At 43.4% G+C, this 5,226-nt stretch overlaps 1 long non-coding RNA gene across 1 annotated transcript in view; it reads left to right on the top strand.

Annotated features, from left to right (window-relative positions):
* The first annotated feature begins 4,494 nt into the window (after positions 1 to 4,494).
* Positions 4,495 to 5,226, top strand: part of LOC118749607 — a 2,644-nt gene continuing 1,912 nt past the window's right edge. The window contains exon 1 of the long non-coding RNA XR_004994251.1: positions 4,495 to 4,866. This is a non-coding gene — a long non-coding RNA (uncharacterized LOC118749607). The remainder of the gene's footprint in view (positions 4,867 to 5,226) is intronic.

Raw genomic sequence — 5,226 nt, 5'->3', positions numbered from 1 at the left:
CAGCCAACTTGCAGCTTCATTTATTGCTGTTAGTTCAGCCTGAAAAACGCTGCATAGATCTGGCAGACGGAAACTGAGGCTAAGTGAGAGTTCTTGCGAGTATACCCCACTTCCTACCTTCAGATCCAACTTGGAGCCATCAGTGAAGATGGCTGTTGAGTCAGAATACGATATCAGGACCGAATCCTCCTCCCATTCTTCCCTTGAGGGGATCCTTGTCCGGAAATAATTCTTTAGTCCCGTAGACGGGACTGTGTAGTCCAGGCGCCTAAAGTCATCTGGAAGATTTTCCAAGATTCTAGAGTGCCCAAACCTCGTGTCACTCCATTTGATTAGCGCATTTAATCTAATAGCATTACAGCTTGCCTGTAGTTTACCATATAGGTCCACAGGTAGCAAGTGAAGCAAGGTCTCTAGGGATTTAGTCGGCGTCGATGGTAACGCTCCCGTGATCATCATGCATGCCACCTTTTGGACCGCTGTTAATTTGTTTCTTATTGTAGATTTATCTACGGACGGCCACCAAACCGTTATGCCGTAGAATAGAATGGGACGCACAACCGCTGTGTACATCCAGTTCACAATATGAGGCTTCAATCCCCATTTTTTCCCAATCGCCGATTTACAGGCATACATAGCAGTTATAGCTTTCATGCAGCGCTCTTCTATATTGCGCCGCCAAGTTAACTTTCTGTTAAGAATAACGCCCAGATATCTAACCTCCTCCGAGAAAGTCAGTGCGATACCGTTCAAGGAAGGAGGTTGTAGCTGGACAGCTTTCGTTTTCTTTGAAAACAGAACCATGGCCGTTTTTGCCGGATTGGCACTAAGTCCTACTTCTTTGGACCAGGTATCCACGACGCGTAAGGCGCCTTGAACTAAGTCACATAGAACTTAGGGGTGCTTACCAATTGCCGTCAGGGCAAGATCATCCGCGTAAGCAATGACTTGGCAACCTGTGCCTTGCAACCGTGACAGCAGGGTATCCACAGTTAGATTCCAAAGAAGTGGGGAGAGAACACCGCCTTGTGGGGTTCCGCGACTTGCATATCTTGTTATAGATACCTCCCCCATCTCCGAGTAAATAGTTCTACTGCCTAAGAGGCGACGAACAAACTCAACCATAGGGTGATCCAGCCCAAGGCGAGCTAGGGCTTGAAGGACCGCTCTCGGGAGAACATTATTGAAGGCACCCTCGATGTCCAGGAACACGCCTAGTGCAAATTCCTTAAAAGCGAGAGTCTTTTCAATGGTGCTGACAATACTATGCAAAGCTGTATCCACAGATCTACCTTTCCAGTAGGCGTGCTGACAGCTAGAGAGATTATTTACATCAATTTCCTGTCGGATCTGCAAGTCAACAAGTCTTTCCAGAACCTTGAGAAAGAAAGAAGTAAGGCTTATCGGTCGAAAGTCACTTGGTTTAACGTGGGAGGGTCTACCTCCCTTGGGAATAAACACAACTTTCGCCAGGGTCCAACCCTTGGGTATGAAACTAAGCTTGATACAAGCCTTATAGATCAAGACAAGTATCGGACATAACACGTCAGATGCTGACTGAAGTTGGGCAGGGAAGATACCATCCATACCTGGAGATTTGTAGGGCTGGAAGGACTTTATGGCCCAGTCTACCCTTTGTACATTAATGAAGTCCGCTGAAGTCAACGGCCGTTCAGAGATAATAGCCGCGGTGTTGGGCTCCGCAGTACATCCTGGAAAATGCGCGTTCATTAGGACTTCAAGCATTTCCTCAAGAGATGACGTCCAGTCACCATTTGGTTTCTGAATAAACATCGGGTTCGTCGGACTTTTCGCAAGCACCTTTCGCAGGCGATTTTCCTCCGACTGACCCTCTATACTATCGCAGTAATCCTTCCAGGAGTCCCTTTGGGCTTTCCTGGTGGCATTTTTAAATTTCTTCAGGGCTGTCTTATATGCAGCCCAAGAACCATCGCGCTTTGCCGCATTAAAGAGTATCCTGCTTTCCTTCCTTAGAGAGGCGATTTCTTTGCTCCACTAGTGTGGCTTCTTCTTTCCTCTCGGAAGTACAAGTGGGCAGGAAGCAGATAAGGCCGAATTACAGGCTTCGGTAATGCAATCAACGGCTTCTTCAATTTGTTCCGATGAGCCTAACTCACCGAGAGAAGCAAGGTTTGCGAGAGAAAGCTCCGCTTCATCAGGTGGGGACAGTAAGCCTAGCTTACTGAGAGAAGCCTTGTTGAGCAAATTCCCCGAGAGTACTTTCCTAAACTTAGTCCAGTCAGTACGTCTCTTGTTTCTGTAAGCGGCCGAGGCCGGAAGTTCAAAGGAGATTAAAAATGAGAGATACATGTGATCAGAGAATGAATGGTCGCTCAGTACCTTCCACTCCCTAATACTCTCCAAGAAAGCGCTAGACGATAAGGTAATATCTAATACCTCCTTCCTATTTGAGGTTACAAAAGTGGGTTTATCACCAATATTACAGATAGCTAGATTATATAATAATATAAAATCAAGTAACAACTCACCCCTCGGGTTGATGTCGGTAGATCCCCATACCGCGTGATGCGCATTTGCATCGGCTCCGATAACTATGGGAAACTTCCTCGAGTTGGCCTCTTTCACCACGTCCAGTAACCGAGCGGGAGGGCAGTCTTGGCGATCGTAGGCCATGTAGGCACTGACCAGCCAGAGTGTTGTGGATTGGCTTTCCACAGAGATGCTCACCGTATCTTCATCGCTGAACTGTGTGAGTAAATTATAAGAAATATTTTTTTGATTAATATACATGCCCTGATCTTACCTGCCACAGGTGCCGACACTATGCGGTAAGCATCAGAATTAAGTCCACAAACCCTGTGCTTAACAACCCAGGGCTCCTGGACAAAAACTAGATCCTCCCCTCTATCACTGAGGTGCAGGAGCAGAGCTGCAGAAGCTGCTTTAGAGTGATGAAGGTTTATTTGTAGAACCTTCATCCACAGCTTATAAAATATCGTCCCCGTCCATCACTTCTGGCGGGGTTCTATCTTGTATATAAATCACTTTAATTCAACTTTTATTGACTTGTAAATTTAATTGAATTGCACCCACATTTACAATAACACATGGTTGCAAACTGACACATAACATATGTTGTACATACAAAGAAGGCAATGTTTAAAAAGGAATACAGGGGAAATCAATACAAAAGAAAATTAAAATTTACTGCTACTTTTATTCTGGGCGTGTATTATTATACATGAGGGTTTCCGGTCACGAACCCATTGCAAAAATATTGCCCATGACGTAGGCGGTGTTGTTCCCGCCCGATTTGCTTGCTTTAAGTTCGGTATATGTGCAGAATACGTACATTTCTCTGATTGTAAAAATTTATATTGGGATCGATAGGGGTCTTAGTCTTATGACTGCCTTAATGATCACGGGTATGAACATCGTAAGGTCAACCTTAGCGACCCAGACAACCAATTCGTAGCGCCAGTCGGCACCCACACCCAACGCATTGAATCCCAATGGAGAGTTGTTAAAAGATTCTTCTCCAAGGATAATTATAATAACCCTTCCAATTTTACCGATGTCCTCTTTGAGTTCACGTGGCGCAGAAGAATTGCTCGTAGACACAAGCATCCTTTTCTCAAATTATTGGATGCAATAAAGTATACTTACAACTCATATTTGTTATGTTTTTTAATTCTACTTAGTGAGGGTTATAATCCCTAAGTGCGGCCGAAGGCCGCCTACGCAGAAAGGGGTTCAGCCCCCCTTCTTTGGCAACACAGATAGGAGAATTCTACTTAGTGAGGGTTATAATCCCTAAGTGTGGCCGAAGGCCGCCTACGCAGAAAGGTGTTCTCTGCAAAAGATGTTCAGCCCCCCTTCTTTGGCAACACAGAAGGGAGAATTCTACTTAGTGAGGGTTATAATCCCTAAGTGCGGCCGAAGGCCGCCTACGCAGAAAGGTGTTCTCTGCAAAAGGTGTTCAGTCCCCCTTCTTTGGCAACACAGAAAGGAGAATTCTACTTAGTGAGGGTTATAATCCGTAAGTGCGGCCGAAGGCCGCCTACGCAGAAAGGTGTTCTCTGCAAAAGGTGTTCAGCCCCCCTTCTTTGGCAACACAGAAAGGAGAATTCTACTTAGTGAGGGTTATAATCCCTAAGTGCGGCCGAATGCCGCCTACGCAGAAAGGTCTTATCTGTAAAATGTGTTCAGCGCCCCCTTCTTCGGCAACACAGAAAGGAGAATTCTACTAAGTGAAAATTCCGAATTAAAAATCCGCTTTTATTATTCAAAATTCCAGTCTGGCAGCACCAAGTTTTATGATATTTTGCTATCATATTCATCGTTTATATGAAAACTTTAACAATAAATTATATAAGAACGATAGGGTTGCTAAAAAAAGGGGGGTCTTTTTGAAATCAGGGGGTCATATTCTACGCCCCCTCATCCCCCCTTTTTCTAGAATTTACCGTCCGTCTACTAAAATTATCCCAAAAATTTAAACAACAAATTACTTAATTACTAGTATTAAAAAAGTGAAAATAGTGAGAATTTTTGTAAACATATCTGTTTCTTAGCATCCTCGTAAAGATTCATAAGAAAATTCGTTGTAGTTTTGCTAAAACACACATATGTCGATGTACACTAAAGTCAACCCGTAATTTTTCTTAAATTTCCATCTTTTTTTCTTTTCATTCATATGCAGTTACATTAAGAAGCTAATAGAGGACAGAGCTGTTGGTGAGGAAGGTGTCTAGCTACTGCAGTACTGCAGCTGGGAAAATCCACAATTCGCACGTGCCCACTAGCCGAACCATGAGAAAATACGATTATGATATAACGACGACGAAAAGTGGTATCAGTAATAGATTATGAATGCTCCGTTTTGTATGTAAAATTTGAGTATTTAATGAAATCTGTGTTCGTATGGAATAGTAGCTTATGTCGAAAGGCTGGCTTTAGTATAAAGCGGCATTCGCAGCATACCCTTACGAATGACTCACTGGCGCCGAGCCGTTGAAGAAATTTTGGCAAATATATGTGAAAAAAATAGTTCCGATACTAGCTAGTCAATATTCTTGTTAAGTCTCATCGAAAAATTCCTTGAGTTGTAAAGAATAAAGGGAATGGCGGATTATACTAAAGCCAGCTTCCCGACATAAGCTATTATTCCATATGAACACAGAAATATAAATGTATATAAAACTGAATAACTCAAATCAAATTGGATTGCATTTGCATAATATA

This window comes from Rhagoletis pomonella, unplaced genomic scaffold, assembly GCF_013731165.1.
Source record: "Rhagoletis pomonella isolate Grant_MI unplaced genomic scaffold, Rhpom_1.0 Rhpom_scaffold_00022, whole genome shotgun sequence".
Lineage (NCBI taxonomy): Eukaryota > Metazoa > Arthropoda > Insecta > Diptera > Tephritidae > Rhagoletis > Rhagoletis pomonella.
This window is presented reverse-complemented; position numbering and strand designations above follow the sequence as displayed.